We start from the raw sequence: 26,944 nt of genomic DNA on the forward strand, positions 1-26,944 counted from the left end.
CTCCCTCCCCCACGGCGCCACTCACTGGAGGTCTCTGAGCGCCGTCTTCCCCACGATCCGCAGGAACCTCCACCCCCCCGTGGCGGCGTAGACCCCCAGGGAGAGCGCCAGCAGCCAGCCCCAGGCCAGCCCCATGTGCAGACGCAGCGCCAGCGCGGGCAGCAGCCGCAACGCCGCCAGCGCCACCGCTCGCCGCTTCTGTCCACGCATCCTCCTCCTCCTCCCTCTCCTCCTCCTCCCTCTCCTCCTCTACCTCCGACCACCACCACGACAAGATGAGCCGACGCCGCTCCGGCACCTCGGGTCGGGGTTGGGGGGGGGAGAGACGCAGGGCAGGCAGCGGATTTGACGGCAGCCCGAGACTCGTCCTCGCAATCCTGGAGTGGGGGGCGGTGGAGAGAGGCCGCCGGTTTTATTTGCTTGTCTGCAATCGACACCGCCGGGGTAACGTCATGGCGTGCACGTCCCCTGCCTCCCCCCCCAGCGTAGGTTTTGCACAACCCGTAATTGGATACACGGCGGCACGGACGTGGCGAGTCCAACGCGTTATCTGTTTCATAACGCGACGGCGATAAAAAATGTTATTTTATTACTTTTTATTTTCTATCTCCGTGACTTTGGCGAAAGAACCAAGAACGGGGCATCGAACAAGCGGTTGTACAGCTGCAACCTCGTCGTAGCAACATCATCATCGTCGTCGTCACACGAGGCGTCGGGATGCTGCTGGATGCTGCTGGACGCTGCTACTCGCCACGCGCCTTCAAACTTTATTGAGCGCTGCACCACGCATCTCACGCAGCGGATAGAACGCGAGTTGTGTGAACAGAACGATGTCGCGCACTGACCAGACTCAACACTGCCCCATAGACTCAACACTACCCATAGACTCAGCACTGTCCATAGACTCAACACTGCCCATAGACTCAACACTGCCCATAGACTCAACACTGCCCATAGACTCAACACTGTCAATAGACTCAACACTGCCCATAGACTCAACACTGCCCATAGACTCAGCACTGTCCATAGACTCAACACTACCCATAGACTCAGCACTGTCCATAGACTCAACACTGCCCATAGACTCAACACTGTCCATAGACTCAACACTGTCCATAGACTCAACACTGTCCATAGACTCAACACTGTCCATAGACTCAACACTGCACGATAGACTCAGCACTGTCCATAGACTCAGCACTGTCCATAGACTCAACACTGCCCATAGATTCAACACTGTCCATAGACTCAACACTGCCCCATAGACTCAACACTGTCCATAGACTCAACACTGCCCATAGACTCAACACTGCCCATAGACTCAACACTGCCCATAGACTCAACACTACCCATAGACTCAACACTGCCCATAGACTCAACACTGCCCCATAGACTCAACACTGCCCATAGACTCAACACTGCCCATAGACTCAACACTGCCCCATAGACTCAACACTGTCCATAGACTCAACACTGCCCATAGACTCAACACTGCCCATAGACTCAACACTACCCATAGACTCAACACTGCCCATAGACTCAACACTGCCCATAGACTCAACACTGCCCATAGACTCAACACTGCCCCATAGACTCAACACTGCCCATAGACTCAACACTGCCCCATAGACTCAACACTGTCCATAGACTCAACACTGCCCATAGACTCAACACTGTCCATAGACTCAACACTACCCATAAACTCAGCACTACCCATAGACTCAACACTACACCATAGACTCAACACTGTCCATAGACTCAGCACTGTCCATAGACTCAACACTGCACCATAGACTCAACACTGTCCATAGACTCAACACTGTCCATAGACTCAACACTGCCCATAGACTCAACACTGTCCATAGACTCAGCACTGTCCATAGACTCAACACTGTCCATAGACTCAACACTGCCCCATAGACTCAACACTGTCCATAGACTCAACACTGCCCCATAGACTCAACACTGTCCATAGACTCAACACTGCCCATAGACTCAACACTGTCCATAGACTCAACACTGTCCATAGACTCAGCACTGCCCATAGACTCAACACTGTTACCCATAGACTCAACACTGTCCATAGACTCAACACTGTCCAGAGACTCAACACTGCCCATAGACTCAGCACTGCCCATCGACTCAACACTGCCCATAGACTCAACACTGCCCATAGACTAAACACTGTCCATAGACTCAGCACTGCACCATAGACTCAACACTGCACCATAGACTCAGCACTGCCCATCGACTAAACACTGCCCATAGACTCAACACTGCCCATAGACTCAACACTGCACCATAGACTCAACACTGCCCATAGACTCAACACTGCCCATAGACTCAACACTGCACCATAGACTCAGCACTGCCCATCGACTCAACACTGCCCATAGACTCAACACTACCCAGACTCAACACTGCACCATAGACTCAACACTGCCCATAAACTCAACACTGCCCATAGACTCAACACTGCCCATAGACTCAACACTGCACCATAGACTCAACACTGCCCATAGACTCAACACTGCCCATAGACTCAACACTGCACCATAGACTCAGCACTGCCCATCGACTCAACACTGCCCATAGACTCAACACTGCCCAGACTCAACACTGCACCATAGACTCAACACTGCCCATAGACTCAACACTACCCATAGACTCAACACTGCCCATAGACTCAGCACTGCCCATAGACTCAACACTGCCCATAGACTCAACACTGCCCCATAGACTCAACACTGCCCATAGACTCAACACTGCCCAGACTCAACACTACCCATAAACTCAGCACTGCTCATCGACTCAACACTGCACCATAGACTCAACACTGCCCATAGACTCAACACTGCACCATAGACTCAACACTGCCCATAGACTCAACACTGCACCATAGACTCAACACTGCACCATAGACTCAGCACTGCCCATCGACTCAAAACTGCCCATAGACTCAACACTGCACCATAGACTCAACACTGCCCATAGACTCAACACTGAACCATAGACTCAACACTGCACCATAGACTTAGCACTGCCCATCGACTTAACACTGCCCATAGACTCAACACTACACCATAGACTCAACACTGCCCATAGACTCAACACTGCACCATAGACTCAACACTGCCCATCGACTCAACACTGCCCATAGACTCAACACTGCACCATAGACTCAACAATGCCCATAGACTCAACACTGCCCATAGACTCAACACTGCACCATAGACTCAGCACTGCCCATCGACTCAACACTGCCCATAGACTCAACACTGCCCAGACTCAACACTGCACCATAGACTCAACACTGCCCATAGACTCAACACTACCCATAGACTCAACACTGCCCATAGACTCAGCACTGCCCATAGACTCAACACTGCCCATAGACTCAACACTGCCCATAGACTCAACACTGCCCCATAGACTCAAAACTGCCCCATAGACTCAACACTGTCCATAGACTCAACACTGCCCAGACTCAACACTACCCATAGACTCAACACTACCCATAGACTCACAGAGACCCATATAACCCATAGAGACGCACAGAGCCTCAGAGACCCATAGAGACTCACAGAGACCTATAGAGTTGTTTCTCACTTTGAGTTTTTATTTTATTTTGCCAGGCCAGGCGGCCCACGGAACTGCGGCCATCACCAGTGATGGCGGCTCTCTCCCGAAGGGGGCAAATCATCAGCATCGTCATCATCGTCATCATCGCCATCATGTGGACATTTATAGCAGCCAAATACTCTAAACGCATAAACACCCATAGAGATACACAGAGACCCATACAGATACACAGAGATACACAGAGACCCATAGAGTCACATAGACACCCATAGAGACACACAGACCCACGTAGATACATACAGAGCCATAGAGATACAGATCCATAGAGACCCATAGAGACCCACAGAGACCCATAGAGACACACAGACACCCATAGAGACACATAAACACCCAGAGATACATAGAGACCCATAGAGACACAGACACCCATAGAGACACACATACCCACGTAGATACATACAGAGCCATAGAGATAGACACATAGACACCCATAGAGACCCATACAGACCCATACAGACCCATAGAGACCCATAGAGACATATAAACATCCATAGATACACATAGAGACCCATAGAGACCCACAGAGATACATACAGACCCATAGAGATAGAGACACATAGAGATACAGACCCATAGAGACCCATACAGAGTCATACTGACCCATACAGACGCATCCATACAGACCCATAGAGACCCACAGACTAAACTAAACTATTTTTACATGACACACTTTCTATGAACTCACTCTGTCTGTTGTTGTCGTATCCTCAAATCTTGTAACTCAATTTTAACCCACTTCCCAATGTGGTATCGACTGCAAACTTGGTATACTTAAGGTCATTCTGATGACAAAACTACATTCTATCATAAACATTTATTTTTATATGTTATGTTTCGGCTTGGGTCTAATCGTCCACGCTCAACTGATGTTGGCTGTAGATCACCACGGCCCCTTACGTTGTGGCAAGCCTGCAGTCGTGGAGTTCTTCCATTACTAGTACGGTACATTTCATAAAAGCGTGTTTTTAAAAAAGTTGACTTAGATATTACTTATTTATTTGACCAGGTAAGGTCCCACTGCACTACGTAGCTTGTCTTCAGAACCGACGCGGCTGCCACAAACGATGGCGTTTCAACGAAGTGGGCTCACCACGCGGAAATGTAGAGCAGTCAAAACGCTTTGAGCGCGTGGCAACGTCGATTCTAAATGTGGGGTGGAAAACACCGGAGGACACGGAGACAAATCCACGCGACCCACGGGGAGAGACACGCAGACTCCAAATATACAGCAGCAGCACGACCTCCTGTATACCAGGCGAGGTAGTCAACATCTCACAGCCACCGTGATGATGATGATGAGAGAGACACAGACTCCAAATCTACAGCAGCAGGCGTCAGGGTCGGGAACGAACCCACGACCTCCTGTAGACCAGGCGAAGTAGTCAACATCTCCTAGCCATCGTCATGATGATGAAGAGAGAGACGCAGACTCTAAATATACAGCAGTAGGCATCGTCAGGGTCGGGATGGAACCCGCGACCTCCTGTAGACCAGGCGAAGTAGTCAACATCTCCTAGCCATCGTCATGATGATGAAGAGAGAGACGCAGACTCTAAATATACAGCAGTAGGCATCGTCAGGGTCGGGATGGAACCCGCGACCTCCTGTAGACCAGGCGAAGTAGTCAACATCTCCTAGCCATCGTCATGATGATGAAGAGAGAGAGACGCAGACTCCAAATATACAGCAGCAGTAGGCATAGTCAGGGTCGGGATGGCACCCACGACCTCCTGTAGACCAGGCGAGGTAGTCAACATCTCCTAGCCACCGTGATGATGATGATGAGAGAGACACAGACTCCAAATCTACAGCAGCAGGCGTCAGGGTCGTGATGGAACCCACGACCTCCTGTAGACCAGGCGAGGTAGTTAACATCTCATAGCCACCGTGATGATGATGATGATGAGAGAAACACGCAGACTCCAAATATACAGCAACAGGCTTCAGGGTCGGGATCGAACCCACGACCTCCTGTAGACCAGGCGAGGTAGTCAACATCTCCTAGCCACCATGGTGATGATGATGAGAGACGCAAACTCTAAATATACAGTAGCAGGCGTCAGGGTCGGGATCGAGCCCACGACCTCCTGTAGACCAGGCGAGGTAGTCAACATCTCATAGCCACCGTGACACTTTACGGAAGGCCGGATCTGGCGGTAACGATTGAGATTTGAGTCAGGGGGGGGGGTGTTCCTGATTGTGCGATATTAGCCCACCGCGCTAAACGGAGGTGGCGTGGTGAGGACAACAACAACAACTAACCAACAACAACAAGCCGTTCTAAAGACATTCGATTACCATTTAGCAAAGTGGTGTAGTGCAAAGTCGCGTAGTGTATAGTGCAGTGTATTTGTTTTGTGTATAGTGTAGTGTGTAGTATATAGCGTAGTGTGTAGTGCAGTGTATTTGTTTTTTGTATAGTATAGTGTGTAGTGTATAGCGTAGTGTGTAGTGTATAGTGTAGTGTGTAGTGTATAGTGCAGTGTATTTGTTTTTTGTATAGTATAGTGTGTAGTGTATAGCGTAGTGTGTAGTGTATAGTGTAGTGTGTAGTGTATAGTGTAGTGTAGTGTGTAGTGTAGTGTATAGTGTAGTGTATAGTAGTGTATAGTAGTGTATAGTGTAGTGTGTAGTGTAGTGTATAGTAGTGTATAGTAGTGTATAGTATAGTGTATAATGCGTATCCAACCGAGCTAATCGGAGGTGCGGTGGCAGTGGGGAAGGACAACAAACTAGACGCAACAATCAGCAAAATAAACCACAAACCACCTGGAGGGCCGCGGAGACTGGAGGTGACTCCTTGCGGCTACGAGCCGCGGGGGGTCGGGGGGGCGAGGGGTCCGTACGTACGTGAGGACACACACACAGGTGAGGACTCACTCACAGGTGACTCACTCACAGGTGACTCACTCACAGGTGAAGATTGTTGGCACCGTACGTAGCCAACCGTGCTAATGGTGGGGGTGCGAAGTCCAGCAAAGAAAAGAAACGAGAGCAAACACAACAAAGGCAGCGGCCACTAAGTGGCGGTGACGTCACCACGATGCTTGTGCCAGGCCAAGTGCACCTTGAGGCCACGTGAAGTGTCGAACGCCCGCTGGCAGGAGGTCACGGGGCAGACCCAGCAGGTGCCACGGGTCGACTGACCGAGATGACCGAGATGACTGGCTGATGCACCACCTGTGCCCCCTACTGTACCAACTTGCTGTGCTTTAGCCACCCGGCACTCCGCTCGTTGTTGTGAGCGTCGCTCCTCCGCCCTCCGTTGTTGTTGGAGGGCGACTGCCTCCAACTGCCCAGTAGCGTCCTTCACGAGCCTCCTCCACTGAGGCCGATCTTGACACCGCTGGTACCAGTCATCGGCAAGTCCACTCAGCTCCACGTCCTCCTGCACCACATCACTCCATCTCTTCTCTAGCCCGTGCCGCGCCCGTTTAGCCCCCTCGATCCGGCCGAACAAAAGCTGTTTAGGCATGCGGTGGCTGGGCATGCGGGCTACATGACCCAGCCAACGCAGCCTTGCCTGCCGGAGGAGCTCACCGATGGGACTTTGCCCAGATCTTTCAAGGATTTGTGAGCTCCTCACACAATCTAGCCTGGTTAAACCCAGGATGGATCGTAGGCAGGCCAGCCTAAATGTTTCCAACTGGCGAAGATATTCCATTAGGGGGGTCCACGTTTCGCAAGCGTAGAGAAAGGAGGGAATGACCGTGGCCGAGAAGACCTGAAGCTTCGTGCGGAGCGACAGACCAGGTAGCTTCCACACAGCGTTACGCAACCGATGAAAAGATATTGCCGCTCGACTGATTCGGAGTGAGACCTCTGCTGATAAACTGGAGCCGGTCATAAGCACACTGCCCAGGTATGGGAAACTCTCCACTCTCTCCACAACTGCCCCATCACCAATTGGGAGTTGTGGGGGTGGAGTGTCCGATGGTACAAAATACCCAGGCAGGTGCTTAGTTTTGGTGGGGCTGATGGTAAGGCCCCACCTCTTAGTGGCACGCTCCAGTCTCAGCAGCAGCGTCTCCAACTCCTCTTCTGAATGAGCAGCTATTACCAAATCATCGGCATACATAACGTGGTTGACCAATAGGGAGCCATCCCTTGATCGCACCCGGGCATCGATCAGCCTCCCATTATATCTGTACCAAATGGAAATTCCCCCGGTACAGCTATTGAAGGCATCACGAACCACGCAGTCGAAATAGATGTTAAATAATGTGGGAGCCAGAGGACATCCCTGTCGCACCCCAAGGTGTACAGGGAAAGGCTCCGACTCCCGGCCACGTAGTTTTACCCGGGCCCGCTCACCATCATGAAGGTCCTTAATGATCGTGAGCAGAGGGTCAGGGACTCCGAAAGCACGAAGAACAATCCAGAGCCCAGGCCTACTGATGGTATCATAGGCCTTGACCAGGTCAATAAAGCAGAGATGTGGGTCTTGTTGGAATTCCCTACACCTCTGCTGTAGCAGACGGACAGAAAATATGGCATCTGTGCAGGACCGCCCTTTCCTGAAACCGCATTGGGGCTCCGCAAGCCTCTCCTCAGCGTGCCTAGCAAGGCGATGTTGAATAATCCTCGCCAGGACCTTTTCCGGCACACTGAGGAGTGAGATGCCCCTGTAGTTGTTACAGTCTGTGCGGTCCCCTTCTTAAAGAGGGGGACCACCAGGGCACCCTTCCAATCCTGCGGAACCCGTCCAGTGGTCAAGACTGTTGTTATGATGTCGTATAGGGCAGTCTGTGCACAAACGCCACCCTCCCTCAGCATTTCGATTGGGAGATCATCTCTGCCCGGTGACTTTCCTGGTCTCAGACTCCGGATCGCCCTCAGTACTTCCTCAACAGCTGGCACCTCAGCCAGCCACTCACAGGGGGTGACCTCTTCCAATATTTGAGGCACCGCAGCCTCAGCAGGGTTATCCCCACTTTGTGCCATGATGTTTTCCTGGCTGAGAGATTTTCCCTCCCCCAGGACCTCACAGAAATGCTCAGCAAATCTGAAAACCTGTTCCTGGGGGTCGGAGATTGGATCACCGTTTTTTCCCCTAATGATGGCAATAGGAGTGGCGCTGCAGGTTACTTTTTTGATGGAGTTAAATAGTGATTTGTGATCGCGGGCCACTGAAGCAGACTCCATCTCCTCAGCAACCCGCGACCACCACCCATCCTTACAGCGCCTTACGGCTCTCCGAACTTCCGAGCGAAGGCTGCGGTAAACCTCCTCATTCTCTGACGTGGGATGCTGTAGCCGATGAGAGTGGGCCTGTCGCTTTTTCTCAATTAACCTGAACACCTCCTCTGTCACAGACACACACACAGACACACACACGCTCTCACACGCTCTCACACACACAGAGACACACACACACACAGACACACACACACGCTCTCACACACAGACACAAACACACAGACACACACACACGCTCTCACACGCTCTCACACATAGACACACATACACACGCTCTCACACACAGACACACACACACACACGCTCTCACACGCTCTCACACACACACAGACACACACACAGACACACACGCTCTCACACACAGACACACACACACGCTCACACACGCTCTCACACACAGACACACACACACACGCTCTCACACGCTCTCACACGCTCTCACACACACACACACACAGACACACACAGACACACACGCTCTCACACACACACAGACACACACACAGACACACACGCACACACGCTCTCACACGCTCTCACACACACACACACAGACACACACACAGACACACACGCTCTCACACACACACAGACACACACACAGACACACACGCACACACGCTCTCACACGCTCTCACACACACACAGACAGACACACACACACGCTCTCTCACACACACACAAAACGCTGAACTGAGTGACGAAGACAAAGGCCCTCCCCGCCACCCCCTGTACAGCCTGCCACAGCCTGTCGGGTTAAATCGCGTAAACTTCTAAATGTGTCGTTAAAACACCGCCACCACCCAACACAGGCAACTAGTAAGGGTTGTTACGTAAACAGAACGTGGCCAATTCGTCACTAGTACAGCACTAGTGTGTAGTGTAGTGTATAGTGTAGCATATAGTGTAGTGTAGTGTGTAGTGTAGTGTATAGTGCATAGTGTAGTGCATAGTGTAGTGTATAGTGTAGTATGTAGTGTATAGTGTATTGTATAGTAGTGTAGTGTATAGTAGTGTATAGTGTAGTGTAGTGTATAGTGTAGTGTGTAGTGTAGTGTATAGTGTAGTGTATAGTGTAGTGTATAGTGTAGTGTATAGTGTAGTGTATAGTGTAGTGTATAGTGTAGTGTGTAGTGTAGTATATAGTCGTCTAGTGTAGTGTATAGAGTAGTGTATAGTGTTGTGTCTAGTGTAGTGTATAGTGTAGTGTATAGTATAGTGTAGTGTATAGTATATAGTAGTGTATAGTATATAGTAGTGTATAGTGTAGTGTGTAGTGTATACTAGTGTATAGTGTAGTGTATACTAGTGTAGTGTATAGTGTAGTGTATAGTGTAGTGTATAGTGTAGTATATAGTGTAGTGTATAGTAGTGTATAGTAGTGTAGTGTATAGTGTAGTGTATACTAGTGTATAGTGTAGTGTATACTAGTGTAGTGTATAGTGTAGTGTATAGTGTAGTGTATAGTGTAGTGTATAGTAGTGTATAGTAGTGTAGTGTATAGTGTAGTGTATAGTAGTGTATAGTAGTGTAGTGTATAGTAGTGTAGAGTGTAGTGTAGAGTGTAGTGTATAGTCATAATCAACGTTTTTGGGTTTAGATCGCGTTATTTATAAATGTGTCGTAACCCTCCACCACCCGACACGGCCAATCAGTAAAAAATGTGTCACGTTGACAAAAGACAAATAGTTCACTGCTTTAGCCCACCGGTGTGTTGAAGCCACAACATTAACAATTTGAGTACGACGTTTCGCTGGTAATTGCATCCAGCATCATCGGGCAATTCGCCAGAATGGTGAGGCTCTGCTGTGTCTCCCGTTCTTATATAGAGCAGCAGCAGGGTGACGTCATCATTAACTCATCAGGTGCAAAGATTCAAGGGGGGAGTGATTGTAATTATATACTAGATTAGTAATCAGGCTGTTGTTACGATGCGAGTTGTAGATTAGTAATCATTTGGAATGTGTTTTATTGTGATTATGCTACATTAGTAATCAGTTAGTGTTTGTTTCCCTTATAAGGAATTGTAATGTATCTTATTTAATAATACGCTTCCAGGCCGCACTAAGCCTGTAGCTGTCTGAGCGATTAAAGTTATTTCTGTTTCTCTCAATTTCAATCGATTCTCTAATTAGTCTTTGCCAGTAGTAACTAGTTTTACACAACACTTCCACGTTGTCAAAATCAATTGAGTGTCCCTGTTGGCATGCATGTTCTGCCACTGCCGACAGTTGTGTTTGTGATAGTTTAATATTTCTCTGGTGTTCTTTTAGTCTTACACTAACGTTACACCCTGTGGTGGGACCAAAGTCCCACCACAACCACCACCACAGTCCCACCACCACCACCACCACAGTCCCACCACCACAGTCCCACCACCACAGTCCCACCACCACAGTCCCACCACCACAGTCCCACCACCACAGTCCCACCACCACAGTCCCACCACCACAGTCCCACCACCACAGTCCCACCACCACCTCAGTCCCACCACCACCACCACAGTCCCACCACCACCACAGTCCCACCACCACCACCACAGTCCCACCACCACCACCACAGTCCCACCACCACCACAGTCCCACCACCACCACCACAGTCCCACCACCACCACAGTCCCACCACCACAGTCCCACCACCACCACCACCAGCACTGCTACCGAGTAATGTTTAACCCCATCCTGTCTAGTTGCAATCCTTTGCCGTATCTCAGAAATGTGCTCTTCACGAGAGAATGCCGTGGTGATAGTGATATAAAGTAATAATGTATTAACAATATCTGCTACTGGAACGCCGTCCCAGATAGCATGAGAAACACTGACGAGATTAAACGTGATTTCGTCCTCTCTGTAATGGGCCACACGTTGTTAATTATCTTTGCTGTGGTTATTAAAGTTTCTATTGTGCAGTTTTTATGAAACACTTTGTCTGTGCTGCTGAACAGTTGTCTGGGTGAAAAGTAATGGAGTCAGGTTAGCCAAATCATGGCCAAGTTGGCACAACTACTTTACAACCTCACTCACTCACTCATACAATCACTCACTCACACACTCACTCATACAGTCATTCACTCACTCATACAATCACTCATACAGTCACTCATACAGTCATATGCTCACTCACACACTCACCCACTCATACACTCACTCACTCATACACTCACTCATACACTCACTCACTCATACACTCACTCACTCGTACACTCACTCACTCGGTCACTCACTCATACACTCACTCACTCACTCATACACTCACTCACTCACTTATACACTCACTCACACACTCACTCACTCATACAGTCACTCACAAATACACTCACACACTCACTCACTCATACACTCACTCACACACTCACTCACTCATACACTCACTCATACACTCACTCACTCATACACTCACTCACTCATACACTCACTCACTCACTCGGTCACTCACTCACTCACTCATACACTCACTCACTCATACACTCACTCACTCACTCATACACTCACTCACTCATACACTCACTCGGTCACTCACTCACTCACTCATACACTCACTCACTCATACACTCACTCACTCATACACTCACTCACTCACTCATACACTCACTCATACACTCACTCACTTATACACTCACTCACTCATACACTCACTCACACACTCACACACTCACTCACACACTCACTCATACACTCACTCACTCATACACTCACTCACTCACACACTCACTCACACACTCACTCACTCACTCACACACTCACTCACTCATACACTCACACACTCACTCATACACTCACTCACTCATACACTCACTCACTCATACACTCACTCACTCATACACTCACTCACTCACTCACACACTCACTCATACACTCACTCACTCATACACTCACTCACTCATACACTCACTCACTCACTCGGTCACTCACTCACTCACTCATACACTCACTCACTCATACACTCACTCACTCACTCATACACTCACTCACTCATACACTCACTCGGTCACTCACTCACTCACTCATACACTCACTCACTCATACACTCACTCACTCATACACTCACTCACTCACTCATACACTCACTCATACACTCACTCACTTATACACTCACTCACTCATACACTCACTCACACACTCACACACTCACTCACACACTCACTCATACACTCACTCACTCATACACTCACTCACTCACACACTCACTCACACACTCACTCACTCACTCACACACTCACTCACTCATACACTCACACACTCACTCATACACTCACTCACTCATACACTAACTCACTCATACACTCACTCACTCATACACTCACTCACACACTCACTCACTCACACACTCACTCATACACTCACTCACTCATACACTCACTCACTCATACACTCACTCACTCATACACTCACTCACTCATGCACTCACTCACTCATACACTCACTCACTCATACACTCACTCATACACTCACTCATACACTCACTCATACACTCACTCATACACTCACTCACTCACACACTCACTCATACACTCACTCACTCATATACTCACTCATAAATACACTCACTCACTCACTTATACACTCACTCACTCATACACTCACTCATACACTCACTCATACACTCACTCATAGCTGTACCCCTGCTGTGCCAGGCTAGGTGCAGCAGGTCACGGGACAGACCCTGCAGGTTCCCTGGGTCGACTGACTGAGATGACCACTGGTAGATGCACCACCACCTGTACCCCCTACTGTGCCAGGCTAGGTGCAGGAGGTCACGGGACAGACCCTGCAGGTGCCACGGGTCGACTGAAATGACCACTGGTAGATGCACCACCAGCTGTACCCCTACTGTGCCAGGCTAGGTGCAGCAGGTTACGGGACAGACCTAGCAGGTGGTGCCATGGGTCGACTGACTGAGATGAGTGGTAGATGCACCACCACCTGTACCCCCCTACTGTGCCAAACTTGCGGCATTTTAGTCGGGATGAACGATTAATCGATTTCAAATCGAAATCGCAATTTAAAACAATGAAATTAGCAAATCGCAAAGGCTGCGAATTTTTTGCGATTTGAAAATTCCTGAGGAGAGGTTTTCCTCTTTTTTTCTGGCAACAAAACAGATGTGTTCAGATGTTAGAACACCAAACTGAAACCTTTCACAAGGAACCACGTCTGCATTGACCACGATACTTGTGGTGATAATGCGAACAAACAACTCTGATAATATCTGTGGCATTGCCTTTGCAACTGAGACAGCTTTCTTTGGGGCCTAGTCTCAAAACGGTGCTAGACCAGAGGACGCCAAAAGGCGTAGAAAAAACATCCTCCCCTTTATAAAACATACTCTGATCATATATATTATACATACACACACTCACTCATACATACATACATACAGACAGACACACATACATACATACAGACACTCACTTATACATACATACATACACACACTCATACATACATACAGACACTCACTCATACATACATACAGACACACTCATACATACATACAGACACTCACTCATACATACATACATACAGAAACACACTCATACATACATACAGACACACACACATACATACAGACACTCACTTATACATACATACAGACACACTCATACATACATACAGACACACTCATACATACATACAGACACTCTCATACATACATACAGACACACACTCATACATACATACAGACACACTCATACATACATACAGACACACACTCACTCATACATACATACAGACACTCACACATACATACATACAGACACACTCATACATACATACATACAGACACACACTCATACATGCACACAGACACACACTCATACATACATACAGACACACTCATACATACATACAGACACATACTCATACATACATACATACAGACACACACTCACTCATACATACACAATAGACATTTACTCACTCATACATACATACACACACTCATACATGCATACAGACACACACTCATACATGCACACAGACACATACTCATACATACATACATACAGACACACACTCATACATACATGCACACAGACACATACTCATACATACATACAGACACTCACTCATACATACATACATACAGACACACACTCATACATACATACACATACTCATACATACATACAGACACACACTCATACATACATACACACACTCATACATACATACACATACTCATACATACATACACACACACTCATACATGCATACAGACACTCACTCATACATACATACATACAGACACACACTCATACATACACATACTCATACATACAGACACTCACTCATACATACATACATACAGACACACACTCATACATACAGACACATACTCATACATGCATACAGACACATACTCATACATACATACAGACACACTCATACATACATACAGACACACTCATACATACATACATACAGACACACTCATACATACATACAGACACACTCATACATACATACAGACACTCACTCATACATACATACAGACACACACTCATACATACATACAGACACTCACTCATACATACATACATACAGAAACACACTCATACATACATACAGACACACACACATACATACAGACACTCACTTATACATACATACACACTCATACATACATACAGACACACTCATACATACATACAGACACTCTCATACATACATACAGACACACACTCATACATACATACAGACACACTCATACATACATACAGACACACACTCACTCATACATACATACAGACACTCACACATACATACATACATACAGACACACTCATACATACATACAGACACACACTCATACATGCACACAGACACACACTCATACATACATACAGACACACTCATACATACATACAGACACATACTCATACATACATACATACAGACACACACTCACTCATACATACACAATAGACATTTACTCACTCATACATACATACACACACTCATACATGCATACAGACACACACTCATACATGCACACAGACACATACTCATACATACATACAGACACACACTCATACATACATGCACACAGACACATACTCATACATACATACAGACACTCACTCATACATACATACATACAGACACACACTCATACATACATACACATACTCATACATACATACAGACACACACTCATACATACATACACACACTCATACATACATACACATACTCATACATACATACAGACACACACTCATACATGCATACAGACACTCACTCATACATACATACATACAGACACACACTCATACATACATACACATACTCATACATACAGACACTCACTCATACATACATACATACAGACACACACTCATACATACAGACACATACTCATACATGCATACAGACACATACTCATACATACATACATACAGACACACTCATACATACATACAGACACTCACTCATACATACATACATACAGACACACTCAACATACATACAGACACACTCATACATACATACAGACACTCACTCATACATACATACAGACACACACTCATACATACATACAGACACACTCATACATACATACAGACACACACTCATACATACATACAGACACACACTCATACATACATACATACAGACACACTTATACATACATACACATACTCATACATACAGACACACATTCATACATACATACATACACACACTCATACATACATACAGACACACACTCATACATACATACATACAGACACACACTCATACATACATACATGCATACAGACACACACTCATACATGTGTAGTGGTGATACGCGCTGGGTGTATATGTCGTGTGCCAGCGCGTATGTACGGGTGTGTGTGTGGTGACGCGCGCTGACGGGGAGGAGCAGGCGTCAGTGCGCGGGTGGGGGTAGTGCTGCTGATTGGCTGTGTGCCGGTGACGCGCGCAGAGGGAGTGATCGGGTAGCAGCGCGGTGTGATTGGTCGGGGAGTGGAAAGACGCGCTGAGCGGAACCGGATCGTAGGGATAGCGCGTGGGGATTGGGTAACTGAGGAGCGGTGCCGACGTTGAGGTCCGCATCCGCTCCGTCTCCCGGGAAGAAGGGGTATATAAGGTGATGCACAGAGGAGCAGGGGCAGAAGTGGAACCATCTAAGAATGAAGACGAAGGTGCAGAGATAGAGCCCGGAGAGGAGAGTAATGGAGAGTAGAGGAGAGTAAGGTATAAGTGTGTAGCCAGCGAGAGAGAACGGTCTACACGAGCTGAGTAATGTATAGTGTGTAGCCAGCGAGAGAGAACGGTCTACACGAGCTGAGTAATGTATAGTGTGTAGCCAGCGAGAGAGAACGGTCTACACGAGCTGAGTAATGTATAGTGTGTAGCCAGCGAGAGAGAACGGTCTACACGAGCTGAGTAATGTATAGTGTGTAGCCAGCGAGAGAGAACGGTCTACACGAGCCGAGTATGCATACGGTGTAGCCAGCGAGAGAGGAAGGTCTACACGAGCCGAGTATGCATACGGTGTAGCCAGAGAGAGAGATGCAAAGTCTACACGAGGCGAGTGGAGAGTGTAGCAGAGGCGCAGAGTCTACACGAGGCGAGAGAGGAGTGTAGCCGAGGCGCGGAGTCTACACGAGGCACAGAGAGCCGGCAGCACAGAATCCAGAGTCAAGAGAAGCGCATTGTGAAGAAGAGAGGCCACGCGTTGTATTGTTACAAGTCAAGATTTAATAAAAGAAGTGTGTTCCCGTCAAGGAGTTTCCTGCCGTCATTTTCCAATACTTCATCTGGCGTCAGAAGTGAAACGGGCTTCCAAGTATGGAGACGAGGAAGACCCGTAGGACCCACGGGATTGACCGCGAGGAAGACCTGGACGACTCGGGGCCGCTGGTGGCGGGGGGTGAGGAAGAGGACTTGCCCACGCTGCAGGGTCCGTCGACGGCGCCGGCCGAGCGACCGGGGACAGACGCCGGGCTTCGTGAGGCGCACTCCCGACTGGCGGAGCTGCTGCTCGCCGCCGCGTCCATCTTGGCGGAGATCAGCTCGTCGGGAGGAGCGGGGACGGTGGGGGACATTTTACAAGGTCGCCCCGCAGATTCCCGCCAAAACGAATGGGGGATTCCCGCCATTGCGCCTGGGCCTACTTTTGGCGGGAACGGCGAGCGCCACGTGGTGGTGGGTTCCCAAGCGCGCGCATCGACGTCATCAGCGCGCGAGGGGGTCCGCCATCTTACGTCTGCTGCTGGAGCCGCCATCTTAGACACCGACGGACAGGCGGAGAGGAACCACGAGGCGGATGACTTCATTTTTCAGCAGCGCCTGCCCACGTTGTCAGCCTTCAAGGCGGAAGGCGGAGACTGGGGCCAATTTCAGCGAAGGTTTTTGGCGCATCAAGAGATGTCAGCGTGGTCCGATGCTACGGCGCTGCGGGCATTGCCCGCCATGCTGGACGACGATGCGCTCGCGGCCTTCAGGGCTGCACGGAAGTCGGACCGCTCCACGCTGAAGGATGCGCTGGGGTTCTTGGCCAGGGTCTACGGGCCTCCCTCTACGTGCCGCCATCAGTTCTACGCAAGACGGAAAGCGGCCACGGAGACCGCGCTGGCCTATCGCACGGCGTTGCTGGCTCTTGCTGATGCTGCGTTCCCTCGGATGGACGAGGAGGGCCAAGACGCGATGGTTTTGGAGCAGCTGCTCAAGTTGGCGCAGGACCTGGGGGTCCCTATCAACACAGCTGACGAGATTGATATTTCTTCTTTGAGAGTCGCCACGAGTATTCAAGCGCACGAGGCCCTACAACGGAAGCAAGGCGTTGGTTGCAACGCTGCTGTCGTCGCAGCCCCGGGTTTGGTGGTCGCCGAACCCCAAGTCGTCAGCCCACGAGAGGAGGCGTTCGCCACGGGACGACCAGGGGACTGGAGGCCGGGGGCCCGGTCGCCTCTGCGATCGGGCCGAAAGTCGGAGCAACCAAGATCTACTCCGACCCTCGTCACGTGCTATAACTGCGGCCTCCGGGGCCACGTGGCGTCCGGGTGCCGCGCTCCGCGGCAGCGCGCCATGGGAGCTCGGCTGGACGACGACCGAGAGCCCAAGTCATCTCTACAATCCCCGGCAAGTCGCGGCACCTCACACGCTCGGCCTGTTTATTCGGCACACATGGGACGCCGCGTTGCGGCGGAGGAGGGCCGGTTAAGGTTCGGGGATTCGGTTCGGCGAGGGGGGTTCGGCCGGGACCAGGGAGACATTGAATGGGCGGAATTGGGGCATAGAATTGTGGCTGCTTCGGCGGGTTCGTCCGTTGTTACGGGATCTATTGATGGGGTTGAGATTAGGGTGTTAGTGGACACGGGGGCATCGGCAACTATTATATCGGACCTCATTTATAGTATTCTTCCGGTCCAATGTCGTCCGCTGCTTCCAGTGGATGTGCCATTTTACGCCGCTAATGGGGGATCGTTGGGCATTATCGGTCAGGTTAGGGCGTCCATTTGCATTGGAGATATCAAATTGTCGGGACCCGTTTTCGTTTCGTCTTCTTTGGCAGTTCCGTGTCTTTTGGGCACTGACTTTTTGGCTAAAATGCCCATTAAAATTCTTATCGATCAACGATGCATTGAACTGCCATCGGGTCGCCGGATTTCATTTTTGACGGGCCCTACTGACATTCGGACGGCGTGCGCTACGATACAAGCGGTGGCGACGCAGACAGTGCAAGTGCCCCCGGGTTCACAGATGTTGATTCCCCTCCGGTTGCGGAAACCATGGGTGAGGGAGGCTTCGGGACAGAGTATGCTTTTGGGTCCTTCTAACAAGGCTGTCGGGGGTCTTGATTTATCGGTGGCTCACACTTTGGTGCGGGCTGACAGGGATCCGTTTGTGATGGTTTTGAACGCGGGGTCGCGACCAGCTGTCATTCCGCAGGGCACCGTGCTGGCTCACGCGGCGCAGGTCCCTGGGGATGATGGGTTGGTTGCGCAGGTGGGCTCGAGCCCCGCGCGGAACGTTGAGCCAAGGGAAGACCTTGAGTGGGTCCATTCGTTATGTGCCGCCTCGGACGATTTGTCGGCGGCGCAGTTGGGTGCGCTGCGCGAGTTGCTCATTGAATTCTCTGATGTATTCAGTAAACATAAGTATGACATTGGGTGCACGGATTTGTTGCACCATCACATTGAAACGGGCGATGCGGCGCCGGTCAGGCTAAATCCCTTCCGACTGAGTCCCGTGGAGAAGGAACATGTTCAGTCGGCTGTTAACGATATGCTAGAAGCCGATATTATTTCGCCCTCCTCTAGCCCGTGGGGAGCGCCTATTGTGCTGGTTAAGAAGCAGGACGGGTCCCTGCGATTCTGCGTTGATTTCCGTCGCCTGAATAAGATCTCTGTGGCTGACGCGTATCCGCTCCCCAGGATGGATGAGTCCCTCGATGCATTGTCTGGTGCGCGATATTTTTCGACTCTTGATTTGTTATCGGGGTTTTGGCAGTTGCCGCTCGACGAAGAGTCGAAACCTAAGACAGCATTTCGGACTCCAGGGGGGCTGTTCCAGTTTAACCGGTTACCCATGGGACTTCACTCCTCTCCAGCGACGTTTCAGCGACTTATGGAGCTGGTTTTGTCGGGCTTGCAGTGGGATACATGCTTGATTTATATGGACGATGTCATTGTTTTCAGTAAAACGTTTGAGGAACACCTCCGGCGATTGAGAGGGGTGTTCTTGCGAATGCGATCGGCTAAGTTGAAATTTAAACCGGCCAAATGTCACCTCCTTCGTAGGTCCGTTAGATACTTGGGTCACATTGTCGATTCTTCGGGGATCTCCACCGATCCCGCGAAGACGGATTGTGTCGGTTCGTGGCCGACACCTACGTCCGTTTCCGACGTGCGTAGTTTCATCGGGTTTGCTTCTTATTATCGGCGGTTCGTTGAGCACTTCGCCACTATTGCAAAACCCTTGCACGCTCTAACGGCGAAGGGAGTGAAGTTCAAATGGGGACCGGAGGAGGAGGCCGCGTTTCGCTCCCTCCGGGACGCCTTGGTGGGTGCCCCACCCTTGTGTTATCCCGATTTTGCCAGTCCCTTTTTGCTGGACACGGATGCTAGCAACACGGGCATTGGGGGGGTGCTATCCCAAGTCGTTGGGGGTGTCGAAAGAGTTGTCGCCTACGGTAGTAGGGTGTTGTCTCCGGCGGAGCAGCGCTACTGTGTCACCCGTCGCGAGCTGCTTGCCATTGTTTTTTTTGTGCAGCAGTTTAGGCCATATCTTTATGGTCGTCACTTTACAGTCCGAACGGACCACGCGGCGCTACAGTATTCATTGAGGGTCGCCCAGCCCTCGGGCCAGTTGTCGCGTTGGTTGGAAGTCCTCCAGGACTATCAGTTTACGACTACGTACCGTAAGGGGTTGCGACACACGAATGCCGATTGCTTGTCGCGGTTGTTGCCTTGTGATGAATGCGCGTGTTTGTCGGGATCGGCGCGCTGTAAACCGACGCTTGCGGGGGAGATGGGGGCACTGGCTGCGACAGCGGGCGCACCGATCGGGGATGATTCCACTGCCTCTCAGGGTCGGGACTCACTGCTCTCGCTGTCGCTCAGCGAATGGGGCCGCCTCCAGATGGCGGACAGCTCGCTGCTAGCATTGCGCCGCAAGGTTGGGGGTCCCGAGGGGGACCAGGAGCGTACCGGCTCCTATGTACTTGAGCGGGGCGTGTTATTGAAATGGGACAGTTTGTCCCGGCGGAACGCACTCGTGGTGCCTTCCGCTGTGAGGGGGAGGGTTGTCTTGGCGGCACACGAACGCCTCTTGCACTTGGGAGTTAACAAGACGCTTGCCCTGCTTCAGCGTGACTATTACTGGCCGGGAATGGGAAGTGATGTGGTGCATATTCTGAAGGGGTGCGTTGAGTGCGCCAGGCGTAAACCACCGGCCGTGGCAGCTAATCCACCGCTGCAATCTATTCAGGTCTCGCGTACCAACGAGCTCGTTGCACTCGATATTTTGGGGCCCTTCCCAGTCACGCCGAGAGGGAATAAATATTTGTTAGTGGGGGTCGAATACTTTACCCGATGGCCTATGGCGTGGCCTCTCGCTAACCAGTCGGCAGCGGCTGTGACGGATGCCTTCGTCCAGGGCTATGTCCTGGACAAGGGGGCTCCCGAACGCCTGCTGACCGACCAAGGTAAAAATTTTTCGAGTAAATTGTTGCAAGAGGTGTGCGATCTGTTGGGTACCAAGAAGGTGCGTACCTCCCCGTACCACCCGCAGACTGACGGGATGGTGGAGAGACTCCACAAAACCTTGACTTCCATGCTGTGCCAGCAGGTGTGCGAGGCACATGTAGATTGGGACCTGCAGGTCCCGGGAGTCCTTGCCGCGTATAGAATGGCCCCCCATGCAGCTACGGGGTTTTCCCCATTCTATTTGATGTACGGTCGGGAAGCTGACCCGCCAATAGAAACGCAACTTGACCTGTCCGCTCCACGAACTAATTCTAATTTGGCAGAACATATTAAGTTTAATATTCACAAGCTGACAGAGGCGAGGGAGGCCGCGCGGCTTAATTCGCGGGCTCGCCAAATTGCTAATGAACGGTTGCGGGCACGGAAGGTGTCCATGCACGAATGGAAACCAGGTGACAGGGCCTGGCTGCATTGCCCTCAGGCACCCTTGGCTACGTCGCCTAAATTGTTGAGACCGTGGAGGGGACCCGTGGAGGTCGTGCGCGTTGCACGGCCCCAGTGCGTTCAGATAAAGTGGGGAAAGCGCCGGTGGTACGTTCACCCCTCCCGACTGAAACCGTTCTCGCCTCCATATGGCCTCCCCTTGTGTCGTGATGGCCGGGCGGGTGACGTGACCGGCGACCCAGAGGGGGAAATGTCTCTGCCTGATCCACACGTATTTTCGCCTGATCTGCTCCCAGGTGTCTCGGAACTGACAGCTGCCGATCACCGGCGGCCGGATCTCCGCGGCGGGGCCGGCCCTTTCAGGCCCGTTCCGCGCCGTCTGGAGCAGCCGGAACCGCCGGACGGTCGTCAGTGTCCCGCCCCATACGATGGACCAGCCAGACGGACTCGCGCCAGGTCGTGCTACTTTGCATGACCTGCCTCGTGAGGAGTCGGGGCAGTTGGAGCGCCTCGTCACTGCGTGTAGTCGCAGGGACGTGGGGCGCGTTCGTTTCGAATTTGCTCGTATCGTGTTATTGTTGACTTTTCGGGTTCATTGTCAATCTGTACATAGTTATTCTTGTTGTTGTTGTTGTTGTGTTATGTTACGGGGCACACTCGGGGGGTTACGGGGTTTTTTTTGTTGGTTGTCGTTTTATCGTCGCGGTTGGTTGTTGTTAGCAGCCGGGCCGGCTGCGAGCTATGTGGGAGGGGGTGATGTAGTGGTGATACGCGCTGGGTGTATATGTCGTGTGCCAGCGCGTATGTACGGGTGTGTGTGTGGTGACGCGCGCTGACGGGGAGGAGCAGGCGTCAGTGCGCGGGTGGGGGTAGTGCTGCTGATTGGCTGTGTGCCGGTGACGCGCGCAGAGGGAGTGATCGGGTAGCAGCGCGGTGTGATTGGTCGGGGAGTGGAAAGACGCGCTGAGCGGAACCGGATCGTAGGGATAGCGCGTGGGGATTGGGTAACTGAGGAGCGGTGCCGACGTTGAGGTCCGCATCCGCTCCGTCTCCCGGGAAGAAGGGGTATATAAGGTGATGCACAGAGGAGCAGGGGCAGAAGTGGAACCATCTAAGAATGAAGACGAAGGTGCAGAGATAGAGCCCGGAGAGGAGAGTAATGGAGAGTAGAGGAGAGTAAGGTATAAGTGTGTAGCCAGCGAGAGAGAACGGTCTACACGAGCTGAGTAATGTATAGTGTGTAGCCAGCGAGAGAGAACGGTCTACACGAGCTGAGTAATGTATAGTGTGTAGCCAGCGAGAGAGAACGGTCTACACGAGCTGAGTAATGTATAGTGTGTAGCCAGCGAGAGAGAACGGTCTACACGAGCTGAGTAATGTATAGTGTGTAGCCAGCGAGAGAGAACGGTCTACACGAGCTGAGTAATGTATAGTGTGTAGCCAGCGAGAGAGAACGGTCTACACGAGCCGAGTATGCATACGGTGTAGCCAGCGAGAGAGGAAGGTCTACACGAGCCGAGTATGCATACGGTGTAGCCAGAGAGAGAGATGCAAAGTCTACACGAGGCGAGTGGAGAGTGTAGCAGAGGCGCAGAGTCTACACGAGGCGAGAGAGGAGTGTAGCCGAGGCGCGGAGTCTACACGAGGCACAGAGAGCCGGCAGCACAGAATCCAGAGTCAAGAGAAGCGCATTGTGAAGAAGAGAGGCCACGCGTTGTATTGTTACAAGTCAAGATTTAATAAAAGAAGTGTGTTCCCGTCAAGGAGTTTCCTGCCGTCATTTTCCAATACTTCACATGCACACAGACACATACTCATACATACATACAGACACACACTCATACATACATACAGACACACACTCATACATACAGACACACACTCATACATACATACAGACACACACTCATACATACATACAGACACACACTCATACATACATACATACAGACACACACTCATACATACAGACACACACTCATACATACATACAGACACACACTCATACATACATACAGACACACACTCATACATACATACATACAGACACACACTCATACATACATACAGACACACACTCATACATACATACACATACTCACTCACTCATACATACATACACACACTCATACATACACATACTCATACATACAGACACACACTCATACATACATACATACAGACACACACTCATACATACATACAGACACTCACTCATACATACATACAGACACACATACATACATACAGACACTCACTCATACACTCGCCTCCTGTATACCAGGCGAGGTAGTCAACATCTCCTAGCCACCGTGATGATGAGAGAGAAACACTGAAACTCCAAATCTACAGCAGCAGCAGGCATCGTCAGGGTCGGGATCGAACCCACGACCTCCTGTAGACCAGGCGAGGTAGTCAACATCTCCTAGCCACCACGATGATGATGAGAGAGACGCAAACTTCAAATATAACGAACCCACGATCTCCTGCATACCAGGCGAGGTAGTCAACATCTCATAGCCACCGTGATGATGATGAGAGAGAGACGCAAACTCCAAATATACAGCAGCAGCAACAGGCATCGGTCAGGGTCGGGATGGAACCCACGATCTCCTGCATACCAGGCGAGGTAGTCAACATCTCCTAGCCACTGTGATGATGATGAGAGAGAAACACTGAAACCACAAATCTACAGCAGCAGCAGACATCGTCAAGGTCGTGATCGAACCCACGACCTCCTGCGTACCAGGCGAGGTAGTCAACATCTCCTACCCACTGTTCCTACCTCCACTCGTCACCTCTTCTTTCTCTTCTTTGCCGCTGCCACTGTTCGCTGTCGTTTTGTCGCGAAAAAATAAAAATCTGAAACTTTAAAAACAAAAAAACATCCCAGACGCGGTGCGGGCCACGGGCCGCGGTCGCTGCCCCCCCCCCCTGCCGGGTTTGGGTCGCCTCACCCGGCGCGGGATCTAGGCGAGGCCGGGGCTCTCGCGAGGCCTACCCTACGGCACTACGTATCTCTTACAAAGTAGTAAACAATTAATAACGATAACAACGACAACAACAACACCACCACTACTACTAATGTAACGTCCTCCCCTCACCCCCCTTTGTACCTAAAGTCGCTACAAACGATGCGAGGTCGTTACTAAAATGTCAACAAACGCGAAATCGCGAGTTTCCCCACATCCCTCGTTTAGAAGGCATCAACAAAAATAAACCACAGACAGAGACACAGAGACAGACAGAGAGACAGAGACACAGAGACAGAGAGACACAGCGAGAGAGACAGAGACAGATAGACACAGCGAGAGAGACAGAGACACAGAGACAGAGAGACACAGCGAGAGAGATAGAGACACAGACAGAGACACGGAGACAGAGAGACACAGCGAGAGAGACACAGAGACACACAGACAGATACACAGAGACACACAGACAGAGACACAGCGAGAGAGACAGAGAGAGACACAGAGACAGAGACACAGAGAGACAGACAGAGAGGCACAGAGAGACAGAGACACACAGACACAGAGACACACAGACACAGAGACACACAGACACAGAGACACACAGAGAGACACAGAGAGACAGACAGAGAGACACAGAGACAGAGAGAGACACAGACAGACAGACAGAGAGACAGGGAGACGGCGAGACACAGAGACACAGCGAGAGAGAGAGACACAGACAGAGACACAGACAGAGAGACACAGAGACACAGCGAGAGAGAGAGACAGACAGAGAGACACAGAGACACAGACACAGAGAGACACAGAGAGAGAGAGAGAAGTTGTTTTGTGTAATGTGCGCTGCGATATTTACAAGTTACAACTCAAGTCGCCTTGAGAGCGCCGCCAAAGCGTCCCGCGTCCAAGTGGGGAAGGCGGCGGCGGCGAGTGACAGACGTGCGTGGTGGTGATGGTGGTGGTGAGGGTCGTGATGGTGGTGATGAGATAGTGATGGTGAGGTGAGGTGATGGTGGTGGTGGTGAGGGTGGTGATGGTGAGGTGAGGGTGAGGTGATGGTGAGGGTGGTGATGGTGAGGGTGGTGGTGGTGAGGGTGGTGGTGGAGGTGATGGTGAGATAGTGAGGGTGGTGGTGGTGAGATAGTGAGGGTGGTGAGGGTGGTGGTGGTGGGGGTGCACTATCACCCACTCACCCGACCCACGCACTCTGGACTTGGGGTAACCCCAGCCACGCTGCCACCTGGCGGTCAACCTCGCCACGACATCTCCCCCCACCCCCCTCACCACCACCCCCCTCACCCCCACACCCCCTCCCCCCACACCCCCTCCCCCCACACCCCCTCCCCCCTCACCCCCTCCCCCCACACCACCACCCCCACCACCCCCACCACCCCCACCACCACCCCCACCACCACTACCACCTCCACCACCCCCCACCACCCCCACCACCACAACCACCACCCCCACCACCACCACTACCACACCCCCACCACCACTACCACACCCCCACCACACCCACCACCGC

General features: G+C 50.8%; 1 long non-coding RNA gene across 1 annotated transcript; it reads right to left on the minus strand.

The window, feature by feature from the left end:
• Positions 1 to 241: 241 nt before the first annotated feature.
• LOC144737334 (uncharacterized) lies at positions 242 to 26,705 on the minus strand. Its single transcript, XR_013588940.1, has 2 exons — positions 26,276 to 26,705; positions 242 to 377 (listed from the first exon to the last, which is right to left on the minus strand). It is a non-coding gene; the product is annotated as an uncharacterized LOC144737334 (long non-coding RNA).
• Positions 26,706 to 26,944: the final 239 nt, after the last annotated feature.

This window comes from Lampetra planeri, chromosome 68 (assembly GCF_965212315.1).
Source record: "Lampetra planeri chromosome 68, kcLamPlan1.2.h2, whole genome shotgun sequence".
In the NCBI taxonomy this organism is placed as follows: domain Eukaryota; kingdom Metazoa; phylum Chordata; class Hyperoartia; order Petromyzontiformes; family Petromyzontidae; genus Lampetra; species Lampetra planeri.